At 47.9% G+C, this 16,938-nt stretch overlaps 1 protein-coding gene across 5 annotated transcripts in view; it reads left to right on the forward strand.

Annotated features, from left to right (window-relative positions):
• The first annotated feature begins 262 nt into the window (after window positions 1-262).
• Tnrc6a (trinucleotide repeat containing 6A) overlaps window positions 263-16,938 on the forward strand; it is a 186,634-nt gene continuing 169,958 nt past the window's right edge. For all 5 annotated transcript variants that reach the window (XM_005405109.2, XM_005405110.2, XM_013504801.1 and 2 more), the window contains exon 1: window positions 263-480. The gene's annotated coding sequence lies outside the window, so the exon portion shown is untranslated. The remainder of the gene's footprint in view (window positions 481-16,938) is intronic.

A 16,938-nucleotide genomic window follows, 5' to 3' on the forward strand; every position in this document is an offset into this window, starting at 1 on the left:
GCGAGCTCCGACGCCCTGCAGCCCCGGAGCCGCGGCCCGGCCCTCGAGCGATGCACAAAGGCTGGAATTCCGGGGGCTGGCGGGGCTCCAGGTCGCAGGAGCCGGGGAGAGGGGCGAGGCGGGCTGCCTGCTCGTGGGATCGCAGCGCCGCGGGGCCCCGGGTCCGCCGCGCACCCTCCCTGGAGCGGAGGCAGGCAGCGCGCGGGGGGCGGAGACCGGCGGGTCCGCCTCGTCACGTGACGGGGCCTTGTCACGTGACGCCCCGCCGATGCTGCAGGCGGCATGTGACTCCCAGGGCTACGTGGGCTGCACCGCAATTTAAATACAAACACTCGGGCCGGCTCCCCCCTGCTCCGCCCGCTGGTCTGGCTCTTCCTCCCTCGGGGTTGGTGAGCGCGGGTACCCGCAGCCCGCGCCCCTCCGCGGGACGCCCCGGGAGCCGGGCCCCGGCGTCCTGCCGCCCGCGGATTTCCCACCCTGGTAAGTGCGGGACACCCGGAGCAATTTTCGGTGACGCCGCCCTCGACCGCCTCGTTGGCATGCGCAGGGCACCGGCTGTGCGCGCTGCCCTGGGCCCGGCCCGGCGACGCATCCCGGGGCTGGGCGCCGGCCGGAGTTCCGCGGGTGCGGGGACCTCCGCCCCGGGCCGCCTTCGCGGGCCTCTCGTGCCGGCCCTGCCCTCCCCCGCCGCCCGGGAGGGCCCGCGCCTGCTCCCGCCCTGCCCGCGTCCTTCGCATTTTCCCTTTCCACCCCCGCCGCCTCCTCTCCCCCCGCTGTTTCTCTTAGTTCTTCCTCCCCTCACTTTTTAAAATTCATCTTTTGCTACCTGCTGTAAATGTTCTCTTCTTCCTGCCCAGGAACGGAACAGTAAGCTTCTGTGCACCTGGTGATTGGAAAATGTAGTCACTGACCCCCCTACATTTTTTCCCCTTCACTAAGACGGTGTCTGCTGCCCAGTTCTTCTCCTTCGTATGTGCGTGCGCCCAGGCGTTAAGGGAAATGGATGCGCGTCTTCGGGGCCCTCGGAACTGCTTCTCGGGAGTTGTCGGTGGGAGCCAGGTGCGGCTCAGCTAGGGGTCACCCGACGTAGGAGGGAAGGCACAGCCACAGCCCAGGGTCTGTGACCCCAAACATTCGACTCTCAGTAGGAGAAATCAGACCCGAAAGCTGCAGCCGGAGTCAGGTGGCAAAAGGCCCCTCTGCACGCTGGCTGGGAGTCTGAGGCCACGGCTTTGCTGGGTGAGGCAGAGTCCCTATAAATCCCATCAAGATGGAGTCGTAGCCACCAAGGAAGACACGATGGCTACGTCAGAAGCTTCTGGGTCACTGTCAGGCGGCCTGCAAGAAGCAGTTAACAGTCAGAGGGCACAGTCTACCTGACAACTCCAGGAAAGGGCGCTATTTTAACCCCACTTTAGAGACGGTGAAACTGAGGCACAGAGAAATTAGTTGACTTGCTTGAGGTCACTCAGCTAGTAAGTGACAGAGCAAGGATTGGGGCCCAGGGAGTTTCCTCCAGAACCTGCGCAGTCAACCACTGCGGCAGCCGGTTTCACAAAATGATAATCGAGCAGCTGCTACCTGACAGGTGCTGTGAGGGATTACATCTGTGAGCCTTTCAGATGCACGCTGTTCTCACAGAGTTTACAGGTCAGCGGCAGTGGTGGGTGTTACACAAACCCTGGCACCAGACAACGCCTTGTCTCAAGTCAGGGCGTCTGCTAAGAAGGAAAATAAGGGGGTCCCTGGAGAATATGCTGCACAGAAGTGAAGGTGGACTGCAGCCGGGGAGACTAAGGGAGGAGGCTCAGTCAAACGGGGCCTTTCTGAGGAAGAGATGTTTAGACTGGGCTCTGAAAAGCCAGGCGTGGTGGTACACGCCTGTAATCCCAGCACTCGGGAGGCTGAGGCAGGAGGATTGTTGTGAGTTTGAGACCAGCCTGAGCTACAAAGTGAGCTCAAGGCCAGCTTGCACTGCATAGCAAGACCCAGTCTCAAAAAAAGACAAAAAAAAAAAAAAAAAGGTTGGGCTCTGAGAGAGAAGTAGAGCCACACAGGCAGAGTCAGAGAGAACTTTCTAGACAGAGGAAATAGCATGGCCTAGAAGGGAAGGAGATGAGATTCCCGGGGGAGCAACCAGATTTCTTGCAGACTGAGCAAGATGTGCGAGTGAGGCGGGCCAGGTGAGGCTGTCCGGATCTCAGGGGGCCCTGTGGGCATCATCCCAGGATCTGTGAGCACCATGACAGTATTTTAAGCAGGGAAGCAGCAGAATTAGATTTGCAGTATGTAAAACTTCCTTAACAAGTGCCTCTGTTTGTTTGTTTTTTGAGACAGGATCGGGCTGTGTAGTGCAGTTGGCCTTGAACTCACTGTGCAGCCCAGTCTGGCCTTGAACTTGTGGCAATCCTCCTGCCTCAGCCTCTTAAGTAGATTACAAGTGTGCAGCACCACTCCCAACGCAAGCCCTTGTCATGTGTCAACCTGCCTGTTTTGCTAGGGCCCCTTTGACCTGGACAAGCTGTGTGATCAAGCCCAGATTCATGAGCGGTCTCGAGTGAAGAAATACACCTCTTGTTGAGGGGAAAGCTGCAAAAACACTGTTATTTCCAGACTTACTGCTTGAATTCAAAAGGATAAGCTGGAGTCTGTCTCCCTCTACTCTTGGGAGGAACCTAGAGCCAAGAGCCAGCTTTGCGATTAGAGACAAACGTATCTCTAGACATGCACCCGATTCTGCTTGCTGTTCAGAACAAGCAGGGACCTGGGTGTCTGACATGGACGTGAATCGCGAGAGTGTCTAGGAGAAGGTGGGTGTGGTGCAGCAAGGCCTCGTCTTCTCGCAGGGTTGTTTGGGGCTGTCCTGGAGTCCAGGGAGACTTTGAGATTGTTACCCCGTTAGGAAACTGGATCCACACGGAGCTCGGTCCTTAGGCAAGGAAAGTAACGGCACGTGTGCAAGCCCGAGGCAGGTACCGTGTGACTTTCTGGAACAGAAGGGAAGCGGTGTAGCTCAGTGTAACTGCCGAGGCAGTGGAAGGAAAATGCACAGATTGGGAAAAAGTGTCCGAGGTAGAAACAAAAAGTCTTGCTAATGGATTAGATACAGGAATTGAAGACAGGCACATGTTAAAGATGACCCCTACCATGGTGATACCCTTTACTAAAGTGAAAAGACGAGTGTAGGGTCAGAGCATTCAGGGGTAAAAGGGCAGAGGGAGCCAGGTGTGGGAGTGCACATTTATAATGCCAGCACTCAGGAGGCTGAGGCAGGAGGATCACTGTGAGTTCAAGGCCAGCCAAGTTTACATAATGAGTTCAAGGCCAGCCGGAACTGCACGGTGGGACATTGTCTCAAAAACTAGAGGGAGCTGGGCCCTGCAGTCCTGTACCCTTCTTGCTCACACCCCAGCGCTAGACTTCAAGCCCAGGAGATGCAGGCTGCTCTCAGGTTGAATTTTCACTGCATAAATTCTCCACAGAGTGAAGCAAGCCCAGGGTCTGAGAGGTTTACAAGGCAACGCAATCAGCGCCTCAGGGTGAGTTCCAGGCTCCATCCAGTGATAGAGAATGTGGGGGGGGGCATCGCTGGGGGGTTGACTAGGAGAGCAGCCGCATTCTCCTTTGAGGTGGCCCAGCAACAGATCCGCTGGGCGCTTTCTAGAAATGCAGCCTGTCAGCCCCCCCCCCCCAACACAACCCTCTGGACCTAAATCAGCACTTTAACAAGATCGTTTGCAGGGCACGGTAGCACACGCCTGTAATCCCAGCACTCAGGAGGCTGAGGCAGGAGGATCGTTGCAAGTTCAAAACCAGCCTGGGCTACAAAGTGAGCTCAAGGCCAGCCTGAACTGCACAGCGAGACCCTGTCTCAAAAAGACAAAATCAAACAAACGGATGGGAGACCAGGATTCCTCCACCTTGTACCATTCTCTTCTTCCTCTCGCCCTCTATCCATCCTCCTCTTTCTTTCTATTTCCAAAGCTGGGGGTTGAACCAAGGGCTTCACTGCGAGCTACATTTTCAGACCTTTATTTTGTAACAAGTTCTCAGAAAATTGCTCGGGCTGTGCTCAAATTTGTGATTCCTCCTGCCTCAGCTTCCCCGGCATTACAGGCATGTGCCAACAGTCCTGGTGTTCCATTAACTTTATTTTATTTTATTTTATTTTATTTTTTGTCTTTGAGACAGGGTCTCGCTCTGCAGTTCAGGCTGGTCTTGAGCTCACTTTGTAGCCCAGGCTGGTCTTGCACTCACAGTGATCCTCCTGCCTCAGCCTCCCAAGCTCTGGGATTACAGGTGTGCACTGGCACACCCGGCTTCCATTAACTTTAAATATTTTTGGGGGGTTTTTTTTGGTGCTGTGGGGATAGAACCCAGAGCCTTATTCATAGTACACAGGTGATCAAGCTCCGAGCTACACTGTCAGCCTTAAGGAGCCCCTTTTAAACCTAAATACTATATAATCTCCACATTTCCCCCTAGATCAAGAATAAATCCTTATCATGAAATATTTAGTTAGTGTTCACATATTGGCAATTGTTTTATAATTTGTAGTTTAAGTCTTTAAACAAGGTCTATACAACTGGTAGTTAATTAGTTAATTAAAGGCAATTGGTTAATCTGGCTCTTACATTTTTGTAATTTATTGCTTTCTTTCTTCATTTTTTTCTTGTAATTTTGTGCTAAAGAAACTAAATTGGGCCAGGGGTATAGCTCAGCACAGTGCCTGCTCGGCAAACACAAAGTCCTGAGTTCGATTCCCAGTACGCAAAAAAAAAAGAAACAAAATCATTTGTCCTCGAGTTCCCAAAGTCTAGATTTGCTGATTTCTTACTCGTGGTGTCATTTGATACATTCGCCTGTCCCTTTGTATTTTCTGTAACCGAGTGATTACGCCTCCCGGGAATTGCTTTTGGCAGAACCTTTTAAACGAGCTGTAATACATACGAAGTACGCACAAGTATAGAAGTATCTGTAGAAGGAGCCAGACCGTGTTACGCCACCCGGTATCTCAGAAGCTCTCCCACAGCCGCTTTCACTTTCCCAGGTTGCTGTTCTCCTGACTTTTACAATAGTAATTCCTCTGCCTTCTTTACAGTGTTATCACACACATGTACATTTCTAAGCAAGGTGCTGTATAGTCAGTATACTGCTGTTTAACTTTTGTGTTGTAAGTGTAATTGTGCCCCAGGTTTGTTTTTTTTTTTTTTGCCTTTTTGAGACAGGGTTTCCCTGTGCAGCTCAGGCTGACCTTGAACTCACTTTGTAGCCCAGGCGGGCCTCAAACTCACAGTGATCCTCCTGCCTCAGCCTCCCGAGAGCTGGGTTTATAGGTGTGCACCACCACGCCCGGCCATCACCAGGTATTCTTCTGTGACTTCTTTTGTTCTTTTACTTTTGAAGTTCCCCTGTGTTTATGTAGCTAGTAGCCCATCCATGTCCACCAATACATGTTAACTCACTGCGTGCACACGCTACGATCTATCCTCTCTGCTGTTGATGGCGCGTCCCACTTCCGGGTGTTGTGAATAATGATCCTGCAGCATTCCTGTGTGTGTCACGTCCTTTCTTCCTTTGTTTGTTTTGGTTCTGGTGGTGCTGCGAGCTTGAACCCAGGACCTCACCCAAGCTGAGCAAGCACTCTACCATTGAGGTACAACTCCAACTTTTAATTTTCATTTTGAGACAGCGTCTCTGTAAGCTGCCCAGGCTGGCCTTGAGCTTGTGATCCTCTTGCCTCAGCTTCCCAAAGAGCTGGATTACAGGCTTGTGCCACCACTCCCAGCCGTTACATCTTTACCTTCCTTTTTTGCTAGTCTTCTTGTACCATTGAGAGCTTCTAATACAACAAAATAAAAATGGTGAAAAAAGCTACTCTTGTCTCACTCTCAAAGGGAAAGAGCTCAACATCATACAAGTAGGTGACATGTTTGCCAAACAGCTTTCTTAGAGCTTCACTTTTTTTTTTTTTTTTTTGGTCTTTTTGAGACAGAGTTTCGCTATGCAGTTCACGCTGGTCTTGAGCTCACCTTGTAGCCCAGGCTGGTCTCAAACTCACGACGATCCTCCTGCCTCAGCCTCCCGAGTGCTGGGATTACAGGCTTGTGCCACTACATCTGGCTAGAGCTTCACTTTATGGTCAGATTAAGAAGATTCTTCTGTATTTCTCTTTTGCCCAGAGTTTAGTTTTGATCTTGAATAGTTTTTGAATTTTATCAAGTATTTTTCTGGGTCTTTGGAGATACTAAAGTGACTTTCCTACTTTATTCTTTTAAGGTAGTGAATTCTATTGTTTAAATTTAGGATGTCAAACCAATCTGGGATTCCTGAAATGGTCCCAATCTACCCCTGATAATGTAATATTCCTTTTATGTAACTAGATTAAGTAAGCCTATATTTTTATATCATCGCTGTCAATCAAGTTAGCATATATGTATTTATAAATTTTACCTCTGTGTTCATGAGAAAAATATTCCTGTAATTTTCCTCTCCTATAGTGATTTTATCAGATTGTGGTAGTAGGATTATGCTGTACTTATAAATTCCAGAAATATGTTTTTGGTTGTTGTATAATTTCTTTAAATGAATTTGTATACATTTGGTATAATTTCTTCCTTGAATGTTGTTTTGTTTTTTGTCTTTTTGAGACAAGGTCTCACTATGCAGTTCAGGATGGCCTTGAGCTCACTTTGTAGCCCAGGATGGCCTTGAACTCGAAATGATCCCCCTGCCTCAGTCTCCTGAGTGCTGGGATTACAGGTGTGCACCACCACGCCCGGCTTTCTTCCTTGAATATTGAATAGAATTCACCATCTGGCTTTAGAGTTTCCTTCAAGGAAAAACTGTTAATATGAATTTGTGTTTTTTAATAGATATAGGACTCAAAATTATCTTGTTTTGATAATTTATATTTATCAAATACTTACCCATTGCATGTAAATTCTCAAATGTCATTTCATAAAGTTATTTATAATATCTTATTATTTTTCAGTATCTGTTGGTCTTGTAGTGATGTCCCTTTCATCTAGATTATTTTTTTTCTTGATCATTTTCTAACAGGGATTTACATACTTTTTTCCTAAATTTACTTATTTATTTATTTATTTTTGTCATTTTTAGACGGGGTCTCGCTTTGCAGTTCAGACTGGCCTTGCGCTCACTTTGTAGCCCAGGCTGGTCTCGAACTCACAAGGATCCTCCAAGTGCTGGGATTACAGGCGTGCGCCACCACGCCCGGCACCTAAATTTTTTTAAAAAACTAGTTCTTGGATTTGTTAATCTTCCTTATTATATGCTTGTTTTCTGTATTATTAATTGCTTAGCTTTATTATTTGCTTCCTTCTAATTTGAGTTTAATTTGCTATTATATATATATATATATATATATATTTTTTTTGGTCTTTTTGAGGCAGGGTCTCGATATGCAGTTCAGACTGGCCTTGAGCTCACCTTGTAGCCCAGGGTGGTCTCAAATTTGCAACGATCCTCCTGCCTCAGCCTCCCGAATGCTGGGATTACAGGCATGCGTCTCCATGCCTAGCAACTATTATATTTTAAAACTTCTTGATGTGGAGCTTAGATCATTGATACTTTTAGTCTCCTTCTCTAATAGGTATACTTAAAACTATAAATTTCTCTTAAGCATAATTTTAACTTGGTCTTACAGTTTGACATGTAATGTTTTCTTTTTTTTTTTATTTTTTGGTTTTTCTCCGGTACCGGGAACCGAACTCACGACCTTGCGCTTGCCAGGCAGGCGCTTTTGCCGCTGAGCTAAATCCCCAGCCCCCTGACATGTAATGTTTCCATTAGCACTCAGTTTAGAATATTTTATGATTCCCCTTAGGGAAAGTTTATTCAAAATATATTGCTTTCCTCCCAAATACGGAGAAGACTTCTCTTTTTCTTATTAGTTTACAGACTAATTTGATGACAATCAGAAAGCATAACTCTCTCACTTCATTTTTTGATATTTACTAAGATATTCTTTTGGGCCCAGCACATGGTCAGTTTGGGCAAACTTCCCACGTACACTTGAAAGACCGTAGGTTCTGCAGTTTTTGAGCACAAGGCTTTTAATACGTTAGGCCAAGTTTTAAAATCATATTGGGGGGCTGGGGATTTAGCTCAGTGGCAAAGCGCCTGCCTGGCAAGCGCAAGGTCGTGAGTTCGGTTTCCGGTACCGGAGAAAAACCAAAAATAAAATAAAATAAAATAAAATAAAATCATATTGGGCAAGTTCTCTATATTCTTCTTGAATTTTTCTTTTCTTTTTCTGCTTTTCCAGTGAAAGAGAGAAATATGCTAACATCTTTCACTATAATTATAGATTTATCTGTTAGTTCTTTGAGCATGTTAAGTCTGAAGTTCTTAAACATGTTTATGCCATGGACCCTCGTTACTCTCCTTCCTTCTTACTATACAGTGTGGATGTACAGGTGCATCCAGTGTATGACAGTAAACAAAATTTTATGGAGATGTATTCATCAACATGTTTTAGCCGGGCGTGGTGGCGCACGCCTGTAATCCCAGCACTCGGGAGGCTGAGGCAGGAGGATCATTGCAAGTTCGAGACCAGCCTGGGCTACAAAGTGAGCTGAAAGCCAGCCTCAACTGCATAGTGAGACCCTGTCTCAAAAAAGACAAAAAAAAATTAAAAAGAAATTAGTAGCATACAAGCGCTGTATAGGCGCTTCCTTGTGCATGTATTAAATTACAAAATTCAGTCAGTAAGAGACTACTGAATCTTTTGTTTTGAATCTATGTGAATATAGATATTTTTAAACAGCTGCAACAACTGTAATGTGATATGAAAATATTCATGATTTCTATAAAGCGACAGTGACTTGTTGCCTACCTTCAGGATTTGAGGAATGATAACCTCTTTTAGCAGTTTGTGTTTAAAATTGAAATCTTTTCCTCACCCAAGTCCCTGGCTCCTGAGTTACAGCCAAGATCACAGGTTAAGAATGCCTTCCTTGCAGGGCGTGGTGGTGCGTGCCTGTAATCCCAGCACTCAGGAGGCTGAGGCAGGAGGATCGTTGTGAGTTCGAGGCCAGCCTGAGCTACAAAGTGAGCTCAAGACCTGCCTGAATTGCATAGTGAGACCTTGTCTCAAAAAAAAAAAATCCCTTCCTTAATCTTGACCCAGTGAGAGACAGAGGATTCAAAGCTGGGTTTCCTTGCTGAGAGAGTGTCCTATTCATTTCACACCTAGAGGAATTATTGTGTAAGTCTGTTACAGAAATGCAGCTGTGTGTCGGTGTCTGAAGCCCCAGTCACCCACCAGGCTACCAAAACCCGTGGGTGCGTAAGCCTCTGTAGAAAAGGGCACACTGTGTGTGCAGAAGCCAGCCCTATCCTCCTGCAGACTTTCAAAGCCCAGTCTAAGGACTGAAGCACCGACCAGAGCGCTCCTCACTGACTGGCCCGGACTCCCACCTGCCGCCCCGCACGCCTCATTTTATGAGCTTGCTAAACCCTCTCCCGCCTCATCCTTCATCAGAGAGGGAGAATCTCCGCCCGGCGCAGCTTATCGCTGTGGAATTTCCTTGTGTCCCTGATCTTGATTCCGCTGCGTCTTGCTGCTTTAGCGCTCACTGATGCCTTCCAACAGGTGTGTGTCGCGTCTCGTTCAGCTTTTCTATCACTGTTCCGTGGGAAGTGAGTCTGGAGGAACTTGGAGCTGTGCAATAATACCTTTGTGCTAATAACCTTTCTGTTGCTGTGATGAAGTATTTGACGAGAATAACCTGAGGGAGAAGCGCTTTGCTTTGGCTGGTGGTCTCCAGATCTCAGGCCAGGTAGCTGAGCGCAAGGCAGAAACATCACGCTGGCGGGGAGGTGCAGGGCAGCCAGGCAGCAGAGGGGAGGGAGGGGCCGGAATGCGTGCGCCCCTCAAGGCAGCCCAGGGGTTCTCCCTCCAGCTGGGCCCCGCTTCTCATAGCCCAGCTATGAACTCACTTGTGGATCAGCTCCTTCAATACCCAAGTCTATGGGGGATGCCTTATATCTAGAGCATGACTTTTTTTTTTTTTTTGGTCTTTTTGAGACAGGGTCTCTCTATGCAGTTCAGGCTGATCTTGAGCTCACTTTGTAGCCCAGGCTGGCCTCAAACTCACAACGATCTTCCTGTCTCAGCCTCCCCGGTGCTGGGATTACAGATGTGCGTCACCATGCCTGGCCACATTGGTTTTTTTCTGTTTTGTTTTGTTTTTTTGTACCGGAATCGAACTCAGGACCTTGCGCTTGCCAGGTAGGCGCTTGTGCCACTGAGCTGTATCCCCGGCCCCACACTGGTTTTTGAAGGAATATTTTAGAAGTTTTAAAGGTGTAGAAAGCAGAAAGGGAAAACTGCATAGCAGTGAAAAAGACCAGCCCATTCATCGGCAGCACCACAGAGATGACGTGGATAACAGAAGCTAGACACAGAGGCACGCATAGCTTGCTCGGCGTGAGGTCAACTTGTGTGATATTCTAGAATAAGGAAGAGCAAGTCCATCCTGGCTGACTTTAGAAAAGTGGTTTCTTTGGGGGGGGGTAACGAGAAAAAGAGGCAAACAGGGGGCTCTTAGAGGATGGCAGCGTCTTACATCTTCACGTGGACATTGTGCTGCAGGTTCACACGTGGGTCACAGCTCCTTGTGTGGAACAGTTAAGATTTGGGCAGGCTGCCTTTTTGCATATTAAACTTCAAAGCAAACATTCAGAAAAACCCAGAAGGCTCGGAGTGTTACTGTCCTTTCTTATTAATCTGGAGGAAGGTTAAAGTTAGCAAAAGACGGAGATACGCCTGAAAGCAACTCCGCTATCAAGCCTGGAAATCTGCTGCCACCACGCGGGTTCACCACGGGTTAGGGTGTGCTTCTCGGCTGCAGATGTTTAGAAATTTAGACTGCCGGTGCCCCTAGAAGGCTGTCAGTGTAAATTCACATTAACTCAGATCACTGGACCCTGAGAGATAAACCAAATAGTCATGAACTGATTAACAACGGGAGATACACATTTCTGTAGAACCTGGTTATTTGTGCCAATCGGTTCTTTCTATTAGAACTATATCAAAACACACACAGAAGCCGCCAAGGTGGCACACGCCTGTAATCCCAGCTCTCGGGAGGCTGAGGCAGGAGGATCATTGCGAGTTCGAGGCCAGCTTGGGCTACAAAGTGAGCTCAAGGCCAGCCTGAACTGCATGGCGAGACCCTGCCTCATGAAGACCAAAAAAAAAAAAAAAAGACACATTGCCCTTAATCCCCCTCAGCATACTCTCCTCGACGTCTAGCACACTGATCTGCCGTCAGTGCCTTTCTCTGAAGCAGCTCGGGAAGTCTCCCCTTTGTCTTTACGAGGTGAAGTCACACGGACAGTGGCTGTGCTATCCAGTGCCATCTAAAGGAAGGCAGCTCCTGAAGACGTGACAGTGTGCCCTGGCCACTGTCTTCGCTGGATCCGGCTCCGCGCGGCTTCCGGCTCTTCCCCAAAGCCGCAGTGACCATGAAAGGTAGACATTTTACATTCAAGGCACAGCGGCAGCCACAGACTGCACCTGAAGGCGCGAAAGAGGACTCGGAACTGCTTTGGAAAAGGCAAGAGCAACGGGATGAACAACGGGATAAGTGTGTTTGAAGGAAGGTTGGGTATCTGAGGGGGATTGAGAGCAAAGCACCCTAGAGTCAGGGATGTAGCTCAGCGGCTCACGCGCCTGTCTGGCAAGCACAAGGTCCTGAGTTTGATTCCCGGTGCCAAAAAAAAATAGCAAGGTGTCTTTTACTGTAATACTTATTAAAAATACAAACACTTTAGTGAAATTAGTCAGACACGCAGACTAAATACTGCATGGTTTCTCCTCTATGAGATGGAGAAGGAGAGAGACAGAGCAAGCAAAGTAGAAGATGGAAAGTAGGGAGAATTCAAATAATTCCCCAAATGATCTGTTCCATTGTTTCAAAACTAGTGTAATACACATGCTCATTTGTTTCATCTATCCCGCTAGTTTCTCTTAGTTCACTGATAAGAAAATGTGCTATTAAGAGAGTCATTTTTGTCTCTAACTTCTACTCTGAGTAACATTTGGGCCACCCTTCAAGATTATGGTGCACACTGTATTAACTATTGTTATTCTGTAATACTTTGTTTTTTTGTGTTTTTCTTTTTTTGGTACCGGGAATCGAACTCAGGACCTTGCACTTGCCAGGCAGGTGCTTATGCCGCTGAGTTATATCCCCGGCCCTCTCTAATACTTTGTTATGCAATTTTGTTTTATTTTTCACAGATGTAAAAAGAGTGCTTTCATAGTTTTACTAATACCCACTTGTGTTGTATTAAAATAAAAAACCTTTGTTGTATTTTTCTATCCCATCTTGTAGTTGGTTTTACCCGGGCCATTTGCATATCGTTTACACAGTATGCGTAAAGCTTGCTGTTTTTGTTACTATTATGTTATGATGAGGCTGTGATTGAAGAAAGTAGATGAATGACTGGGAAGTGGTTCACAAAAGTGTAAAAGCAGTGATTAAAAATAGTAGTGCTGAGGGGCTGGGGATTTTGCTCAGCAGCAAAGCACCTGCCTGGCAAGCGCAAGGTCATGAGTTCAATTCCCGGTACCGGAAGAAAAGACAAAAACAAAAAAAATAGTAGTGCTGGCAGCACAGCTTAGAAGCTTGCGAGCAAACAGGACTCCCACATCTGCTGGGACCAGAGCTTCTCCAAATATGACACTTTCGCACAAGCAGCGGAAAGGGAAAGTGCACATAGGAAACGTGGCTGTGACAACCTGAGAGAGGCATTTTACTGACCAGAGGGGTGCGTCCCCCTTGTCTCCAGTGTATAGCTTATCACAGAACTTTTGCCAGCTTCCCAATACCATCTGATTTCACATCATTTCCAGAATAAAACAACAGCATCTGTGGTCAAGCAATGTCTTTACTGAGCCACATGCAAAACTAAGATTTTCACCGGGCCTGGTGGCACACGCCTGTAATCCCAGCACTCGGGAGGCTGGGCAGGAGGATCGTTGTGAGTTTGAGACCAGCCTAGGCTACAAAGTGAGCTCCAGGCCAGCCTGAACTGCATAGCGAGACCCTGTCTCAAAAAGACAAACAACAACAAAAACCCAGTCCTACGTTTAGGGTAAACAAAACACTGGGAGAGTCAGGCACGGTGGCACATGTCTGTAATCCCAGCATTCTGGGAAGCTGAGGCAGGAGGGTCAAAAGTTTGAGCCAGCCTTGGGAAACTTAGTGAGACCTTATTTTAGTATAGTGCTTATTTTTGCAAAAGGAAACAATATAATACAGGACACATAATTTTATATGATTATTTATAACAGTCACCCAAAGAACGATATACAAAAGAGTGCAGGAACTCTGTCCACACGCTAAGACCAAGGAATCCAGCTGAGGGCCTGGATCCCGTGAAAATGTCCTGCACGAGTCCAGCTGAAGACCCAGAGCCCATGACAATGTCTCATGCAGGCCTGTTTCAGGGATCTGCACTGGGAAGGCCCCAAGGTCAGTGGTGGAATCTAGGAAGTCTGTGCCAGCGGGATGAAGGATCTGTGCTAGCAGGCTGAGGGATCTGCACTGGAGCCAGGAAGCAACGCTCGGAAGAACCAGAGCTCCCCCGAAAGGTCCCACAGCCTTCCTCAGCAACAGTGAGGCCCCGAGCTCCTCCAGTGGTGAAGTCAGCTGAGTTCCCATCAGGAAAGCCAGTGCAGCAAGCTTCTCCAGGAGACTGAGCTGTGTCCCTTCTTCCCCTCTGGAGCCAGGAATGATGCTCAGAGTGAGGACCAGAGCTCCCCCAAAGTGAACTGAAGTTATTCTCATTACCAAGAAGGTCCTGAGCTCCTCGAAGGATGAAAACAGCTAAGTTCACCAGGAAAGCCAGCATGACGAGCTCCTCCAACAGAACCAACAGCTCCTTACAGCTTCCACCAGCTCCGACAGCTTCTCAGCTCCCGACAGCCTTTTTTCTCCTTCACCAGTTCTGCCTCTTGTGCTGCTGGCAACAGTCCCCAGGTGGGCCTCCCACACCCAGCACCACGCTGACTCAGTTCGGCTGGGGGTTATAAGTTGACCACCAGTTGTCAATCCACTACAGACCCTGTCTCAAAATAAAAATTTTCAGAAGGGCTGGGATGTAGCTCAGCGTGAAGGCCCTGGGCTCAATCCCCACTGTCTGCCAGGTGGAGGGAGTGCCAGGAGACCGAGCCAAAGCCACCACAAGCAAACACTGCGCCAGGCTGGATGCCACGTAGATCAATGGTGTACAGATGTGGCGAAACCACCGTTGTCGCAGTGCCAGCCAATATTTTGCTTTGTGGTTGGGTGGAAAAGTACGAACCAGTTCTTTTTCTCTGTGGAACGTATATAAATAAGAAAGACACACTTGATAATTCTAACGAGTAGTTATCACTGGAAAACAGACCTTTTTTTTTTCTGTCTTTTTGAGGCAGGGTTTTGCTATGCATTCAAGCTGGTCTTGAGCTCACTTTGTAGCACAGGCTGATCTTGAACTCACAAGGATCCTCCTGCCTCAGCCTCCTGAGTGCGGGGATTATAGGCATGCCCCACCACGCCCATTGAGACATTTTCACGGAATCCTTTTACTACTGTTTTGTGAACAATGATGCAAATTACAGATGTATTTGAAAGCTGGGTGTGATGCTGCCTGCTGATAATCCCAGCCACAGTGGAACCTCAACTTGTGAACTTATCTCTCTTTTCCAGGACTTTGATTGCAAACCAAGTCAAATTCAATGGTTAGGTTTAACGTTGACCTTAGGCAGCAATTTGATTCAATTCTCGTCCAAATTGGTTTGTGACCAGAGACGTGGAAAGAATTAAGTTCATGCACTGGGGCACTTGAAAGTACCACTGTCCTTGGAAGGCTAGCATGTGCGGCTTAGGGAGACCCCGTCTCAAAAGAAAATAAAAGCCGGGGATGTAGCTCAACGGCACAAACACCTGCCTTGGCAAGTGCAAGGTCCTGAGTCCGATTCCCGGCACAAAAAGAAAAATGCACACAAAACAAAACAAAAACTTTATTGTACTTTATTTATTTATTTTTTAAAACAAAAATTTCAAATGACAGGGAATGGCGCCAGGCGTGGTGGCGCACGCCTGTAATCCCAGCATTCCGGAGGCTGAGGCAGGAGGATCGTTGGGAGTTCAAGGCCAGCCTGGGCTACAAAGTGAGCTCAAGTCCAGCCTGAACTGCATAGTGAGACCTTGTCTCAAAAAAACAAAAACAAAAAGACGGGGAATGTAGCTCAGTGATACAGCACTTCCACAGAGAGAGAGAGAGAGAGAGAGAGAGAGAGAGAGAGAGAGAGAGAGAGAGATTGAGATTTGAGATAAGGCTGATGTCCAGCGAGGAAGGTTTTGATGTAGGAGCATCTACAACGCTGTGAAGCAACCACGCACCGCAGCCATTTAAGCCATAAGAATTTATTTGCGTCATGAGACTGAAGACCGGCCAGGTGGTTCTTCCCGTCTCAGCGAGGCTTGCTCAGGTGAGCAGGACAAACTACATCCTTTGGAGCCTAGTGCAAAGGGAAAATGAGGTCCTAAACTGTTCAGAATTCCAGATGAGGTCGCGGAGCATTTGGCCAGGTATTGGGGCTTTCTTAGCGCAGGGGTCTGTGCAGTGCGCAAAGTCACGTGGTCCTGAATCCAGCCTGGGCTGTGGGTCACGTGAACAGCTGCTCCGGCCTGGATCAGCTCCCGTGTCCGGACTCCGCTGGGACAGCGTGCCCGATGGCGCTGCACCCCAGGTCCCATCCTCTTGCGGGCTAGCCCAAGCAGGTTCCTACCGCAAAGGCGGGGTCAAAATGTGCGAGTGTTTTTTTCACATCTCGGCTGGTGTCACATTTACTGACATCTCTCGGGACCACAGCAAGTCAGGGGGAGAAGGAGGGGAGCCCCAGAAAGCGGCAGGGATGCAGGGAGGGCTGAAGGACTGCGGGCACTGCTCCCATCTGCTTTATTTGACTACCCAAGAATGGTTGTATCTGCATGCTGAACTGCCTGCAGCTGTGCTAGCTCAGGGTCGTTGCCTTTCAGTAGTGTAATGACTGACACGTGGTGTCAACTTGAGACTTGAGTTTAGAAGCTTAAGTAAGTAACTCAGCCGGGAGCCAGGGTCCTCACTTTATAAACATCCTGAGCCTGTGCAAGAGGAGATGGTATGTGTGCGGGCGGGCAGCCTACATGCAGTACAGGGGAGGAAAAGAAGCTTGCCCCTGCCCTTTTCTGCCCTTGCTGCTTTTGCTGTCTTCTGCCTCCTTGAACGGTTGCCCCTGTGCCATGCCACCCTGCCTTGGAGCCAGCTGATTACAGACTGAAACCTCCACAAACTGTGAGCTAGAAAGACCTTTCCTTCCTTGATTTTGAGTGTCTCAGCAACAAGAGAAAAGTAACTAAGACAAGTAGTATGCATTCTGAGTTTAAGTTTTGAAGTAATGAAATTGTTAGTGCCATCAAACCTCATTGTAAACCGGGCATGGTGGCGCATGCCTGTAATCCCAGCATTCAGGAGGCTGAGGCAGGAGGATTGTTGTGAGTTCAAGGCCAGCCTAGGCTATAAAGTGAGCTCAAGGCCAGCCTGAACTGCATAGCGAGACCCTGTCTCAAAAAAAAAAAAAAAAAAAAAAAAAAAAAGACCAAAAAAGAAAAAAGAAGCCACCTCAGTTGTGTTTTTTCCATGTGTTTTGTGAAAAAATGGGCGTACATTCAAGCTGCCTCTCCATACTAACCCATGTCAGCTGTCCAACGTGAAAGTCCTCCTGTAAGTCAAAGAAAGGAAGCTGTGTCATGATTTCTTTTTATCACCAATAAAGCAATAAAAGACTAGAAATCACAGACCCATGCAGGCCTGTGAACGTTATTATTGGGATTACAAGTCTCGTGTCAGTGTACTGTGGTCAGTAGCTTGGGC

The sequence above is a fragment of the Chinchilla lanigera genome, unplaced genomic scaffold (assembly GCF_000276665.1).
Source record: "Chinchilla lanigera isolate Chin_1 unplaced genomic scaffold, ChiLan1.0 scaffold00092, whole genome shotgun sequence".
Classification (NCBI taxonomy): Eukaryota; Metazoa; Chordata; class Mammalia; order Rodentia; family Chinchillidae; genus Chinchilla; species Chinchilla lanigera.